A 16,310-nucleotide genomic window follows, 5' to 3' on the forward strand; every position below is an offset into this window, starting at 1 on the left:
TGGCTTGAGGGGGCCAAGCACCGTATTGTGGTCTTGACAGATCATAAGAATCTGATTTACCTCGAGTCTGCCAAACGGCTGAATCCTAGACAGGCCCGATGGTCCCTGTTTTTCTCCCGTTTTGATTTTGTTGTCTCGTATCTTCCGGGTTCTAAGAATGTTAAGGCTGATGCCCTCTCTAGGAGTTTTTTGCCTGATTCCCCTGGGATTCTTGAGCCGGTTGGTATTCTGAAGGAGGGGGTGATTCTTTCTGCCATCTCCCCTGATTTGCGACGGGTTCTTCAGGAGTTTCAGGCTGATAAACCTGATCGCTGTCCAGCGGGGAAACTGTTTGTTCCTGACAGATGGACTAGTAAAGTGATTTCTGAGGTTCACTGTTCTGTGTTGGCTGGCCATCCTGGGATTTTTGGTACCAGAGATTTGGTTAGTAGGTCCTTTTGGTGGCCTTCTTTGTCACGGGATGTGCGTTCTTTTGTGCAGTCCTGTGGGACTTGTGCGCGGGCCAAACCTTGCTGCTCCTGTGCCAGTGGGTTGCTTTTGCCTTTGCCGGTCCCTGAGAGGCCTTGGACGCATATTTCTATGGATTTTATTTCGGACCTTCCTGTTTCCCAGAGGATGTCTGTTATCTGGGTGGTCTGTGACCGGTTTTCTAAGATGGTTCATTTGGTACCTTTGCCTAAATTGCCTTCCTCTTCTGAGTTGGTTCCGTTGTTTTTTCAGCATGTGGTTCGTTTGCATGGCATTCCGGAGAATATTGTGTCCGATAGAGGTTCCCAGTTTGTTTCTAGGTTTTGGCGGTCCTTTTGTGCTAAGCTGGGCATTGATTTGTCTTTTTCTTCCGCATTTCATCCTCAGACAAACGGCCAAACCAAGCGAACTAACCAGACTTTGGAAACTTATTTGAGATGCTTTGTGTCTGCCGATCAGGATGATTGGGTGGCTTTCTTGCCATTGGCCGAGTTTGCCCTTAATAATCGGGCTAGTTCTGCTACCTTGGTTTCACCATTCTTTTGTAATTTTGGGTTTCATCCTCGTTTTTCTTCAGGGCAGGTTGAGTCTTCTGATTGTCCTGGGGTGGACTCTGTGGTTGACAGGTTGCAGCAGATTTGGGCTCATGTTGTGGACAATTTGGTGTTGTCTCAGGAGGAGGCTCAGCGTTTTGCCAACCGTCGTCGGCGTGTGGGTTCCCGGCTTCGGGTTGGGGATTTGGTCTGGTTGTCCTCTCGTCATGTTCCTATGAAGGTTTCTTCCCCGAAGTTCAAGCCTCGGTTTATTGGTCCCTATAGGATTTCTGAGATTATCAATCCAGTGTCTTTTCGTTTGGCCCTTCCGGCCTCTTTTTCCATCCATAATGTTTTTCATAGATCTTTGTTGCGGAAATATGTGGTGCCCGTGGTTCCCTCTGTTGATCCTCCTGCCCCGGTGTTGATTGATGGGGAGTTGGAGTATGTTGTGGAGAAGATCTTGGATTCTCGTTTTTCAAGACGGAGGCTTCAGTATCTTGTCAAGTGGAAGGGTTATGGCCAGGAGGATAATTCTTGGGTTGTTGCCTCCGATGTTCATGCTGACGATTTGGTTCGTGCCTTCCATTTGGCTCGTCCGGATCGGCCTGGGGGCTCTGGTGAGGGTTCGGTGACCCCTCCTCAAGGGGGGGTACTGTTGTGAATTCTGTTGTGGGTTCTGCTCTTGGGCTCCCTCCGGTGGTTATAAGTGGTAGTGCTGCTGTTTGTCCTTCACAGCAGTCATCAGGTGCTTCCACTTTGGACGGGTCTATTTAGTCTGGCTTCACCCTTTAGTGAGTGCCAGTTGTCCATTGTTTTTCTGGAGGATTCACATCTCTGCTTGGTTTCTCCTGCTGGATTGTCCAAATCATCAAAGATAAGTCCTGGCTTTGTTTTTGCAGTCCACATGCGGTGGACTTTATAGTTCAGTGAATTGCTATGTTTTTTCTTGTCCAGCTTTGTCTGTGTAAGGATTTATTCAGCCAAGCTGGAAGCTCTGGAGTCGCAGAGTTACCCTCCATGCCTTTAGTTAGGTGTGGAGATTTTTGTATTCTCTGTGGTGGTTTTTTGTAGAATTTTAATACTGACCGCACAGTACTCTGTCCTGTCTTTTCTTTCTAGGTAGCGTGGCCTCCTTTGCTAAATTCTGTTTTCAGTCTGCGTTTGTAATTTCCCTCTCCTCTCACAGTCAATATTTGTGGGGGGCTGTCTTTCCTTTGGGGATTTTCTCTGAGGCAAGATAGTTTTCCTGTTTCTTTCTTTAGGGGTAATTAGTCCTCCGGCTGTGACGAGGTGTCTAGGGAGTGACAGGAACATCCCACGGCTACTTCTAGTTGCGGTGTTAAGTTCAGGGTCTGCGGTCAGTATAGAGGCCACCTACTCCAGAGCTCGTCCATGCTGCTCCTAGGCCACCAGATCATAACAGCAAACCACCCTTGGGGGTAAATGGGGTTAAAGAGACCTTAGTCATCCATACATCACCTTTATGAAAGACTCCTGTCCACAGACTCAATTATTTACCAAGAATTATTACTCTAGAACATTGAAAATGCTTTACTGCCATAGAAAATAGGAAAAAGGCACTATATAATGTACACATGAAATATTTATCTGCAAAAATTGCTATAAAAAAGGAAGGTACTTTGCCCATAAATTGGCCAATATATGTGAGCCCAATTGCCACATCAAGGCGTCCTTCATAATTGGGTTCCTGTCCTGTTTTGTCACCTCTTCAGGGCAAAAAAGCCTACAATTTATGGGTCAGGAGTGGACCAGCTAACTACTTAAAATCACCTATGGGTATTGGGAGTTGGAGTGCACATGTCCAAAAAGGCTTAATGCAAATAGAGAACAAGACCAGCACATCCAAGCTAGTGTGAACAGGCACCAACCAAAAAAACATGTCAGATAAAAAACGATAAAGGTTGCACAATTATTATGCTGCCGTCCTGGTGTTGCTGGATGTAAGTATATTCTTAAATGTTAAATAAACTGATTTAGCTGAAATCAGTTTTTTTAAAACGAACAAAAAATTTGTGTCTGCAAAAGTTTTTTGCCAACAGATCCATTTTAACAGATGACTACTGGACATTGGAACATAGCTTTACTATGCAGCATATTTTCCACACCGGTCTAAAACTTTTGCTTACTACTGTATGTAAGCCAGGCTGGGATATATTAAGATCCAGCAACCTCAACAGTAAAAAAAGATTCCCTTTAAAATCAAATTTGTTCGGTTTGGTAGGTCTTTTTATAAATCTGTAAAACCGGTTCAATAGTATGACAACATTATTCCCAGATACCATATGTGAGTCAGAAAGGCATGGAGGCATCTTCTCCATGCTATTCCCATTTACTCTTAGCTCTTTCCTAATTTCAGCTTTTTTCTCATGCCCCCAGACCTGTTTGTTGGGTCCAGCAGAAAAATATTCGGCTTTCCCATTGACTTGAATTGGATTCGTTATTCTGTACGAATACACGGATATTAGAAATTATTTGTGCCAATTTTGCAGATTCCGAATATTTCACTATTTGCTCATCACTAATGACCTTCTCATGTAATTTACCCCGAGCTTATTGCTATGATATCTCATTATAGTAATTATCAACTTAAAAAGATGTTCACTCACTTTTAAAGCACTTTACAGGAAGGTTTTAATTTGGGCCTATTCTTCACTTCTTTCCAGTTATCCAGCAGTAAGAGGAGCTGTAGAAGTCTTTTTCCATTTTATCTGTGGCCTAAATAGAAACAAGATGTTAAAGAGTTTGTGGCATCCTGCCTACAGTGTGCACAGTTCAAATCTTCTTGTCAAACACTTCATGTTCCTTTACATCCTTTACCTTTCTCACAAGAAAGTCCCTAGATTTTGTTACACCTCATTCCGGGTCCTGGTAGACCATTTTCTAAAATGTTACATTTTGTTCCAACACCAGGACTTCCATCTGCTCCATCGCTGGCATAAGTGTTCTCCATACATATGTTGTAGTTGCACAACCTTCCAGATAATATAGTGTTTGAACATGGTGTGCAATTTGTTTCAAAGTTCTAGAAGATACTTTGCAACAATATTAGACTTTTCTTCTGCCTATCACCTCCAAAGTAATGAGCAAACTCAAAGGATTAAGCCACCTATGGAGCAAAGAATTTGGATTTTCTTTAATTCCAATCAAGATAATTGGCTGGATTTGCTTCCTTGTTGAAAAGATTTGGCTTTCCAGCAAAACATCTATTTCAAGACTTGCTGAAAGAAGCTGGCTTTTATGTTCATCTGTCTATTTCCATTTGCAGATTCCAATGCTTCTAATATCTCCTTAGATCGTCATCTGGTCCTTAATAAAATTATCCTTTACTATGATGTCAGTTCCAGCTTCCACTAGTGATTCTGAGATTAAACAAATTCTGGACTATAAGACAGTCTGTGGGAATCTTTTCTACTTGATAGACTGGATAGGATACAATTGTGGATGGATTATTATGACTTCCACAGAGCCTTCATCTCAACATTGAGTCCGTAAGGGATTTCATGAGGAGACAGAAGGATTTGAGCAAGCCTACATCCACAGAAGATCTGTGGTTAGTTCCCCGAGATGTTTGTAACAATCTTCCTGTTGATTTCCTTCAAAACTGGGTGCATGTGTACCTAAAAGAATTAATGCTTTAATCTTGTTTTAAAGGCAAACTGTGGTCACACCAAGTATTATTTTCATTTAGATTTATTTCTTTAGCATTTTCTTAATTGCAAAAATAAACTATTATCGCTTCTACTTTTGAAAATATTCTTAGTCTATATTCACATGTCCAGCAGTCATGGCCTCAGCAGCAATCCGTGGGCAAAAAAGTTGTGCTGACCCAACTTTTTTGTCTGTTTTCAAAAAACTGATTTCAGCTGGATCCATTTTTTTTTAGCATCGAAGTCTATTGAAAATGGATCCATTGAATAGCCATTCGTTTTCTTTCATTTGAAATTGATCCAGTAGTGAGAAAACAGATCCTTTTTAAATGAAAAAGACATGGATGGCTATTTAACCTATCTGTTTTCCATATTCTTAAATGTTAAAAAAAAACGATTCAGCTGAAATCAGTTTTTTAAACACGAACAAAACATTTGTGTCTGCGAAAGTTTATTTTGCCAACGGATATGTTCTACTGGACATGTGAGCATAGCCTTATTATGCAGCACATTTTCCACACCTGTCTAAAACTTTTGCACAGCACTGTATGTAAGCCGGGCTGGGATATATTAGGATTCCGCAACCCCAACAGTAATAGAAATACAGTTGACTGCACTTTTCAGTAAGACTGTATAAAAATAAAGCAAAAAATGTATGCCACGCAGCTGTCCATGGCAGTCTGTAGCTGATCTAAACAACAGTATAGACATACAGTAATGTTTTAAAGGGAACCTATCACTTGATTCATGCTGCTCAAACCACAGCCAGCAAGAATCAGAGACTGGGAGAGACGTCTCAATCACCTAGAGCAGTGCATGGAGAGGAAGGCAGGGGGTGGCACTGGACTAGTCTCATCTCTCACTACACTCTTCTTTTTTTAACCCCTTAAGCCCCGAGGGTGGTTTGCACGTTAATGACCGGGCCAATTTTTACAATTCTGACCACTGTCCCTTTATGAGGTTACTATTGCAAAACAATGAGGAGACAAAAAGCGCAATAGGGTCTTATCCACGTTACATAGAGGAGAATATACACCAAATTTGCTCACCTGGTTAGGATGAGATTAGAGCATGTAGATAGCGGCTGCTGCAGATCCACAGGTCTTCACCGACCAGAGAAATTAATGTCTTCAAAGGGAGATTTGTAGTTAAATTTCCACGCTGCCGCTAAGATGAATTTCAGGAGAGTATAGTTGATTCACAGTGGTTTTATTCAACGCATTTCAGGGGTCTCATGCCCCCTTCATCAGGTATTTCCTGATGAAGGGGGCATGAGACCCCTGAAACGCGTTGAATAAAACCACTGTGAATCAACTATACTCTCCTGAAATTCATCTTAGCGGCAGCGCGGAAATTTAACTACAAATCTCCCTTTGAAGACCTTTATGAGGTTATAACTCTGGAACGCTTCAACGGATCCCGGTGATTCTGACATTGTTTTCTCGAGACATATTGTACTTCATGATAGTGGTAAAATTTATTTGATATTACCTGCGTTAATTTGTGAAAAAATGGAAATTTGGCGAAAATTTTGCAATTTTCCAACTTTGAATTTTGATGCCCTTAAATCACAGAGATACAGTACAGACAAAAAGTTTGGACACACCTTCTCATTTAAAGATTTTTCTGTACTTTCATGACTATGAAAACTGTACATTCAGACTGAAGGCATCAAAACTATGAATTAACACATGTGGAATTATATAATTAGCAAAAAAGTGTGAAACAACTGAAATTTTGTCTTATATTCTAGGTTCTTCAAAGTAGCCACCTTTTGCTTTGATGACTGCTTTGCACACTCTTGGCATTCTCTTGATGAGCTTCAAGAGGTAGTCACTGGGAATGGTCTTCCAACAATCTTGAAGGAGTTCCCAGAGATGCTTAGCACTTGTTGGCCCTTTTGCCTTCACTCTGCGGTCCAGCTCACCCCAAACCATCTCGATTGGGTTCAGGTCTGGTGACTGTAGAGGCCAGGTTATCTGGCGTAGAACCCCATCAATCTCCTTCTTGGTCAAATAGCCCTTACACAGCCAGGAGGTGTGTTTGGGGTCATTGTCCTGTTGAAAAATAAATGATGGTCCAACTAAACGCAAACCGGATGGAATAGCATGCTGCTGCAAGATGCTGTGGTAGCCATGCTGGTTCAGTATGCCTTCAATTTTGAATAAATCCCCAAAAGTGTCACCAGCAAAGCACCCCCACACCATCACACCTCCTCCTCCATGCTTCACGGTGGGAACCAGGCATGTAGAGTCCATCTTGTCACCTTTTCTGCTTCGCACAAAGACACGGTGGTTGGAACCAAAGATCTCAAATTTGGACTCATCAGACCAAAGCACAGATTTACACTGGTCTAATATCCATTCCTTGTGTTCTTTAGCCCAAACAAGTGTATTCTGCTTGTTGCCTGTCCTTAGCAGTGGTTTCCTAGCAGCTATTTTACCATGAAGGCCTTCTGCACAAAGTCTCCTCTTAACAGTTGTTGTAGAGATGTGTCTGCTGCTAGAACTCTGTGTGGCATTGACCTGGTCTCTAATTTGAGCTGCTGTTAACCTGCCATTTCTGAGGCTGCTGACTCGGATAAACTTATCCTCTGAAGCAGAGGAGACTCTTGGTCTTCCTTTCCTGGGGCGGTCCTCATGTGAGCCAGTTTCTTTGTAGCGCTTGATGGTTTTTGCCACTGCACTTGGGGACACTTTCAAAGTTTTCCCAATTTTTCGGACTGACTGACCTTTATTTCTTAAAGTAATGATGGCCACTCATTTTTGTTTACTTAGCTGCTATTTTATTGCCACAATACAAATTCTAACAGTCTATTCAGTAGGACTATTAACTGTGTATCCACCAGACTTCTGCACAACAAAACTGATGGTCCCAACCCTATTTATAAGGCAAGAAATCCCACTTATTAAACCTGACAGGGCACACCTGTGAAGTGAAAACCATTCCCGGTGACTACCTCTTGAAGCTCATCAAGAGAATGCCAAGCGTGTGCAAAGCAGTCATCAAAGCAAAAGGTGGCTACTTTGAAGAACCTAGAATATAAGACATAATTTTAGTTGTTTCACATGTTTTTGTTAAGTATATAATTCCACATGTGTTAATTCATAGTTTTGACGCCTTCAGTGTGAATGTACAATTTTCATAGTCATAAAAAATACAGAAAAATCTTTAAATGAGAAGGTGTGTCCAAACTTTTGGTCTGTACTGTATGTCACACAAAATACTTAAGACCGTATATACTCGAGTATAAGCCAAGATTTTCAGCCCATTTTTTGGGGCTGAAAGTCCCCCTCTCGACTTATACTCGAGTCATACCCAGGGGTCGGCAGGGGAGGGGGAGCGGGGGCTTTCTAATTATACTCAGATGCTCCTGGCGTGGTCCCTGCAGGTTCCTGGCTTCCCGGCGCCCCAGCTTCCTACTGTACTGAGTGGTCACATGGCACCGCTCATTACAGTAATGAATATGCAGTTCCACCTCCCATAGGGGTGGAGCCACATATTCATTACTGTAATGAGCGGTAACGGTGACCGCTCAATACAGGAAGAAGCTGCCGGCGCCGGGAAGCCAGGGACCTGCAGGGACCACGCCAGGAGCATATGAGTATAAATAGACAGCCCCCTCTCCCCCTCCCCTGCCGACCAGGAACAGGTGAGTATAACGGGGAGGGGAGCGCAGCGCTGCACGATACTCACCTGCTCCTTGTTCCGGTGCCACTCCGTCTTCAGCATCTTCTGCAGTGACGCTCAGGTCAGAGGGCGCGATGACGTGGTTAGTGCGCGCCCTCTGCCTGAACGTCAGTGCAGAAGACGCTGAAGATGGAGTGGCACCGGAACAAAGTCAGGTGAATATTGAAAGTGTCGGGGCCTGAGCCAAGGAGAAGTGAGTATGTGATTTTTTTTTTATCGCAGCAACAGCAAATGGGGCAAGTGTCTGTATGGAGCATCTTATAGGGCCATAACGTTTGTGCAGCACTATATGGGGCAAGTGTCTGTATGAGGCCATAACGTTTGTGCAGCACTATATGGGGCAAGTGTCTGTATGAGGCCATAACGTTTGTGCAGCACTATATGGGGCAAGTATCTGTATGAGCCATAACGTTTGTGCAGCACTATATGGGGCAAATGTCTGTATGGAGTATCTTATGGGACCATAACGTTTGTGCAGCACTATATGGGGCAAATGTCTGTATGGAGTATCTTATGGGGTCATAACATTTGTGCAGCACTATATGGGGCAAATATCTTTATGGAGCATCTTATGGGGCCATAATTAACGTTTGTGGAGCATTATATGGGGCAAGTGTCTGTATGGAGCATCTTATGAGGCCATAATCAACATTTGTGCAGCATTATATTGGGCAAATGTGTCTATGGAGCATCTTATGGGGCCATTATTAACCTTTATGCAGGATTATATGGGGCATATTTTAATATGGAGCATCTTATGGGGCCCGTCATAAACTTTATGGAGCATTATATGGGGCTCCTGATTCAATATGGATATTCAAAAACACTTAACCTACTGATGTCTCAATTAATTTTACTTTTATTGGTATCTATTTTTACTTTTGACATTTACCGGTAGCTGCTGCATTTCCCACCCTAGGCTTATACTCGAGCCATTAAGTTTTCCCAGTTTTTTGTGGTAAAATTAGGGGGGTCGGCTTATACTCGGGTCGGCTTATACTCGAGAATATACGGTAAGTAACTTTTCCCACATGTCTACTTTACATCAGCACAATTTTGGAAACAAATTTTTTTCTTTGTTAGGGGGTTACAAGGGTTAAAAGTTGACCAGCAATTTCTCATTTTTACAACACATTTTGTTAGGGACCACATCACATTTGAAGTCATTTTGAGGGGTCTATATGATAGAAAATACCCAAGTGTGACACCATTATAAAAACTGCACCCCTCAAGGTGCTCAAAACCACATTCAAGAAGTTTATTAACCCTTCAGGTGTTTCACAGGAATTTTTGGAATGTTTAAAAAAAAAATGACCATTAATTATTTTCACAGAAAAAATTAACTTCAGCTCCAATTTATTTTATTTTTACCAAGGGTAACAGGAGAAAATAGACCCCAAAAGTTGTTGTACAATTTGCCCTGACTACCTGGATACCCCATATGTTGGGGTAAACCACTGTTTAGGCGCATGGCAGAGCTCAGAAGGGAAGGAGCGCCATTTGACTTTTCAATGCAAAATTGGCTGGAATTGAGATGGGACGCCATCTTGCGTTTGGAGAGCCACTAATGTGCCTAAACATTGAAACCCCCCACAAGTGACACTATTTTGGAATGTAGACCCCCTAAGGAACTTATCTAGATGTGTGGTGAGCACTTTGACCCACCAAGTGCTTCACAGAAGTTTATCATGTAGAGCCGTAATAATAAAAAATAATATTTTTTCACAAAAATGAACTTTTCGCCCCCAATTTTTTATTTTCCCAAGGGTACCAGAAGAAATTGTACCCCAACAGTTGTTGTGCAATTTGTTCTGCGTACGCTGATACCCCATATGTGGGGGTAAACCACTGTTTGGATGCATGGCAGAGCTCGGAAAAGAAGGAGCGCCGTTTGACTTTTCAATGCAAAATTGACTGGAATTGAGATGGGACGTCATGTTGCATTTGGAGAGCCCCTGATGTGCCTAAACATTGAAACGCCCCTCAGGTGACACCATTTTGGAAAGTAGACCCCCTAAGGATCTAATCTAGATGTGTTGTGAGAGCTTTGAAACCCCAAGTGTTTCACTACAGTTTATAACGCAGAGCCGTGAAAATAAAAATTCTTTTTTTTTTACAAAAATTATATTTTAGCCCCCAGTTTTGTATATTCCCAAGGGTAGCAGGAGAAATTGGACCCCAAAAGTTGTTGTGCAATTTGTCCTGAGTACGCTGATACCCCATATGTGGGGGTAAACCACTGTTTGGGTGCATGGCAGATCTCGGAAGGGAAGGAGCACCATTTGGAATGCAGACTTAGATGGAATGGTCTGCAGGCATCACATTGCGTTTGCAGAGCCCCTAATGTACCTAAATAGTAGAAATCCCCCCCAAGTGACCCCATATTGGAAACTAGACCCCCCAAGGAACTTATCTAAATGTGTTGTGAGAACTGTGAACCCCCAAGTGTTTCACTACACAGAGCTGTGAAAATAAAAAATCATTTTTTTCCACAAAAATTATCTTTAACACCCAGTTTTGTACTTTCCCAAGGGTAACAGGAGAAATTGGTCCCTAAAAGTTGTTGTCCAATTTGTCCTGAGTACGCTGATACCCCATATGGGGGAACCACCGTTTGGGCGCATGGCAGAGCTCGGAAGTGCCATTTGGAATGCAGACTTATATGGATTGGTCTGCAGGCATCACGTTGCATTTGCAGAGCCCCTGATGTAGCTAAACAGTGGAAACCCCCACAAGTAACCCCAAGGAACTTATCTAGATGTGTTGTGAGAACTTTGAACCCCCAAGTATTTCACTACAGTTTATAATGCAGAACCATGAAAATAAAAAATCATTTTGTCCTACAAAAATGTTTTTTTAGCCCTCCAAATTTTTATTTTCCCAAGGGTACAAGAAAAATTGGACCCCAGAAGTTGTTGTCCAATTTGTCCTGAGTATGCTGATACCCCTTATGTTGGGGTAAACCCCTGTTTGGGTGCACGGGAGAGCTCGGAAGGGAAGGAGCACTGTTTTACTTTTTCAATGCAGAATTGGCTGGAACTGAGATCGGACGCCATGTCGCATTTGGAGAGCCCTGATGTGCCTAAACAATGGAAACCCCCAAATCTAACTGAAACCCAACCCACCCCTAATCCCAACCACACCCCTAACCCCAACCCTAACCACACCCCTAACTCCAACACACCCCTAACCCTAATCCCAACCATAACCCTAACCACACCCCTAACCCTGACACACCCCTAACCCTAATCCCAAATGTAAATGTAATCCAAACCCTAACCCTAACCCCAACCCTAACCCTAGCTCCAACCCTAACCCTAGCTCCAACCCTAACTAGCCCCAACCCTAACCCTAACCCTAGCCCTATCCCTAACCCTAACCCCAACACTAACCCCAGCCCTAAGCCTAACCCTAGCCCCAACCCTAGCCCCAACCCTAACCCTAACCCTAGCCCTAACCCTAGCCCTAATCCTAGCCCTAACCCTAATGGGAAAATGGAAATAAATACATTTTTTGAATTTTTTTATTTTTCCCTAACTAAGGGGGTGATGAAGGGGGGTTTGATTTACTTTTAAAATGGGTTTTTTAGCGGATTTGTATGATTGGCAGCTGTCACACACTAAAAGACGCTTTTTATTGCAAAAAATATTTTTTGGCGTTACCACATTTTGAGAGCTATAATTTTTCCATATTTTGGTCCACAGAATCATGTCAGGTCTTGTTTTGCGGGACGAGTTGACGTTTTTATTGGTAAAATTTTCGGGCACGTGCCATTTTTTGATCGCTTTTTATTCTGATTTTTGTGAGGCAGTATGACCAAAAACCATCTATTCATGCATTTCTTTTGGGGGGTTTATACCGTTCCGCATTTGGTAAAATGGATAATGCAGTTTTATTCTTCGGGTCAGTACGATTACAGCGATACCTCAATTCGATTTTTTTTATGTTTTGGTGCTTTTATACGATAAAAACTATTTTATAGAAAAAATAATTATTTTTCCATCGCTTTATTCTGAGGACTATAACTTTTTTATTTTTTCACTGATGATGCTATATGGCAGCTCAATTTTTGCAGGACAAGATGACATTTTCAGTGGTACCATGGTTATTTATATCTATCTTTTTGATTGTGTGCTATTCCACTTTTTGTTCGGCGGTATGATAATAAAGGGTTGTTTTTTGCCTCTTTTTTAAAATTTATTTTTACGGTGTTCACTGAAGGGGTTAACTAGTGGGACAGTTTTATAGGTCGGGTCGTTACGGACGTGGCAATACTAAATGTGTACTTTTATTGTTTTTTTTATTTAGATAAAGGTATGTATTTATGGGAACAATATATATATTTTTTTCTTTATTTAGGAATTTTATTTTATTTTTTACACATGTGAATATTTTTTTTTTTACTTTTCTACAATACCTCAGGGAAGGGCATCACATTATAGTGACAGATCACTGATCTGACACTTTGCAGAGCACTGTGTCAGATCAGCGATCTGACAGGCAGGGCTCCAGGCTTACAGGTGCCGGCTCTGAGCAGGCGCTTGTAAGCCACCTCCCTGCAGGACCGGGGTGCAGCCCCGTGGCCATTTTGGATCCGGGGCCTGCAGGGAGGAGACACTCGGTACAAGCCTACAACACCTATGTCTTGGGGAGTCTTCTTCATTTGGGTGGATGTTGTGAAGGGGTTTTTCTTCACCATGGAAAGGATTATGTAATCATCCTCCAATGCTGTCTTCCTTGGATGTCCAGGCCTTTTTGAGTTTCCAAGCTCAACAGTACGTTTGGTTTTTTTTGCAGACTGTACCAACCTGTTCATTTGGCCACTTGTAACATTTCTGCTATATCTTTAATGGGTTTCACCTTTTTTTTAAGCCAGATGACGTTCTGTTTCTCTTTTATTGATAGTTCCTTTGACCTCATGCTGTGGGTTCACAACAAAAGCTTCCAAATACAAATGCCACACCTGGAATCAGGTCCAGACCTTTTACCTGTTTAATTGATCAAGGATTAATAAACTAATAGCTTATGCAGCCCATTAAAGAGCATCTGAGATAACTGTCCAAATACTTAAAGTCCCTAAAAATATGCAGCTACATAATAAAGAGCTGAAAATCCTAAACCCCTACTCAAATTAAGATTTGAATACCCTCAAATTAAAGCTGAGAGTCTGCACTTTAAGCCCATATTGATTATATAACATCTTGCTTTTTTTTTCGTAAACCAATATTTTAGTAAACAGATAAAATGCTAAAACGTATGTGGATAATATTTATCCAGAGACAGGTATGCCATACAAGACAATTAAACAAACTTGTGCCCAGTTCATTTGTACTGCAAAATTTATTCACACTATGTATTTCTTCCATTTATGTTCTAGCTACTGCAGTCACTCATATCTACCGCTCTTTTACACACTCTGCACACTCCATCCATATCAGCCCATCTTTTTTCTTCTCACCTATGTAGGGCTCTCATACTCTTTTTAAAGTTTAAAAATGCACAGATCCATTTACTTACACCATACAACACTTGAGATGCTCTCACAAATCACTTAACCATCTGCTCTCTTTCTATTCTCTTTCTCCTAGCCCTCGGAGATATCTCCCCAAAGTTTAGCCCTTTTTGTAATAGCAACGTTAACCTCTTCTCTGCTTCACTCAGTGTGAAGAATATTGGAGATATAATTTAATGTCAATCATTTGTATCCTATTTGGCATGGGATTATAAAACCCCCTTCCTTTGTGCAGCTGTAACAGGACCCCTATCTCAGCAAGTGGTCAAGCCTCAAAAGGCTGTGAGTGACAGATCTTACACCTTGAGTAGGCTAAGCTCAGGACAAAAGGCTTGATTGCAATATGGAGTCCATGCAGTATAACTGCTTTGTTCAGACAGCTAGGATTTCATAAGGAGAAAATGGCCTAGCAACACACTGGTTATGTTTTCGAGATCTCTAGAAGGGAATGAACGCCTTCCAGGGTATTGATGTGCTCTAGCACCCCATTGTGGTGAGATACTGAGAAAAGTTGTGTTTGGTCTCCTGTAGCAGTGGCCGGTCGGATCCGATGATGCCATAACCGCTCTCATTTGGACCGTCCATTATGGGGTTATGCCTCATCTTAGATTTTGAAGTTTTAGCTGCTAGAGCCAAGGGGATTGGATTTAGGTTCAGCCCAAAGGGCAGGTGGGGAATGACCCAAGGGAGCTAAATGCTCCTGTAAGGCATTATCTATTGCTTTTTTTGGGGGGGAGGCCACGATTATATATTGTGTGGGAAGAAATCAAGGAACCGAGGGAACCGCAATCCTCCCATGTGGCAGCCCCTCCCCCGCAAACCAGCCCTTTCATCTGACTAATAACTGACTTCTATATTCTGCATGCTTTATCCTATCACTATTGTATTTGCATATCTGAACATTGTATATGTATAATGATTGTGTGTATAATGTATTGTTTAGTAGTCTCTTACGGTGATTAAAAATATAATTTAACCTTGGACTGCTCTTTTATCTCGACGAATCCACACATCTGTTATCTCAGCTCAACTTAACATGCTAACTGGGTAGGCTTCTGGCCCAATATAATCCCATTAACGGACCAGGCTTATATCTAACGAGGAACCGGTGGCAGTATTGCCGTGCTGATAAGGCACTATTTCATTAGTGCTAGTGAAAGGAGCCTCTCAGCCTGTCAGGATTGTGAGCAAGTGTGGTGCCAAGTAAGTGACTGCTTGGGCCACATTCTCTCACTCTCTGTGCCTTCCTGGGCCTGTGTGGACAGGGGCTGTCTGGGTAAAACTGTGCCAAGCTTACTTTACGTGTTCCCAGAGGGTGTGGAACGTCACATTGATGCAAGTGAGGAGAGCATACCACGTGATCGCTCGGACGTAATAGTGACATCAGACATGGTGGCATGGCGCGGTTCCTTCACATGTGGTTGGAGTGGTAGGATTTTGCGTGATCTCTCCAGTGCCATTCTTCTCACTCTGAAACACTGCAAATCTAATTAATATTCCTTGCATGTCTTCTATACCCTTTAACTGTGTTCACTGGAACTCAAAGTCAACGTGTAACAAACTCTCCTACATCCATTACATTTTGCTCTCAAACTCCCTTAACCTTCTGGCTTACTGAAACTTGGATGCAGCAGTGGGACACCACCGCCGTTAGTGCTCTCTCATATGGTGGCCCACATTTTCTCATCATACCCCCAGACTTGAGAGCAGACATGGTGGAGGTGTTGGGCAGCTCCTTTCAAAAAATGTATTTTTCAGGTCCTCCCTCCAGTATCCTCACTTATCTTTCCTTCTTATGAGGTTCACACTGTCAGACTTTTTCGAATGCAAGTGGCAGTTGTGTATCTAACTCCAAGTCCCTCTCTTCAGTTCCTCATCCACTTTACCAGCTGGCTTCCACACTTTCTATCCTGTGATATCCCAACTCTTATCATGGGAGACTTTAACATCCCTATTGACGATCTCCTTTCCACATCTCCGGCTCATCTTTTATCTCTAACCTCCTCTCTTGGCCTTTTACTGCTTACTATCTCTCCTGCATATGAAGATGGGAATACTCTGGACAGGGTCTTTTCCTGGCTCTGCTTAGTGCATGATTTTACTAACTTCCCTCTTCTGCTTACTGACAACAACCTTCTCTCTTTATTTGTCAAGAAGGACACCCACACTTACCACACATGTAAAAAATACTGTATGTGCCATTAATATCCAGAAACGTATGAAAAATTTACAATCATCATTGTCCCCAATCTTCTCCCTCTCATGTCCATGACTCTGCTCTGAAACTGTCAGGATACCAGTTGTCATTCTACAGTGTGATCACTGTTCACCTTGATAATTGTGCTGCAATTCCACTCCTTACCACTGGAGGCTGCTGTTGTGTTCTGCAATTGCCCTTTACTAAGATGGCAGTTTCTGAACCTGTGGAATCCATAT

The sequence above is a fragment of the Ranitomeya variabilis genome, chromosome 6, assembly GCF_051348905.1.
Source record: "Ranitomeya variabilis isolate aRanVar5 chromosome 6, aRanVar5.hap1, whole genome shotgun sequence".
Lineage (NCBI taxonomy): Eukaryota > Metazoa > Chordata > Amphibia > Anura > Dendrobatidae > Ranitomeya > Ranitomeya variabilis.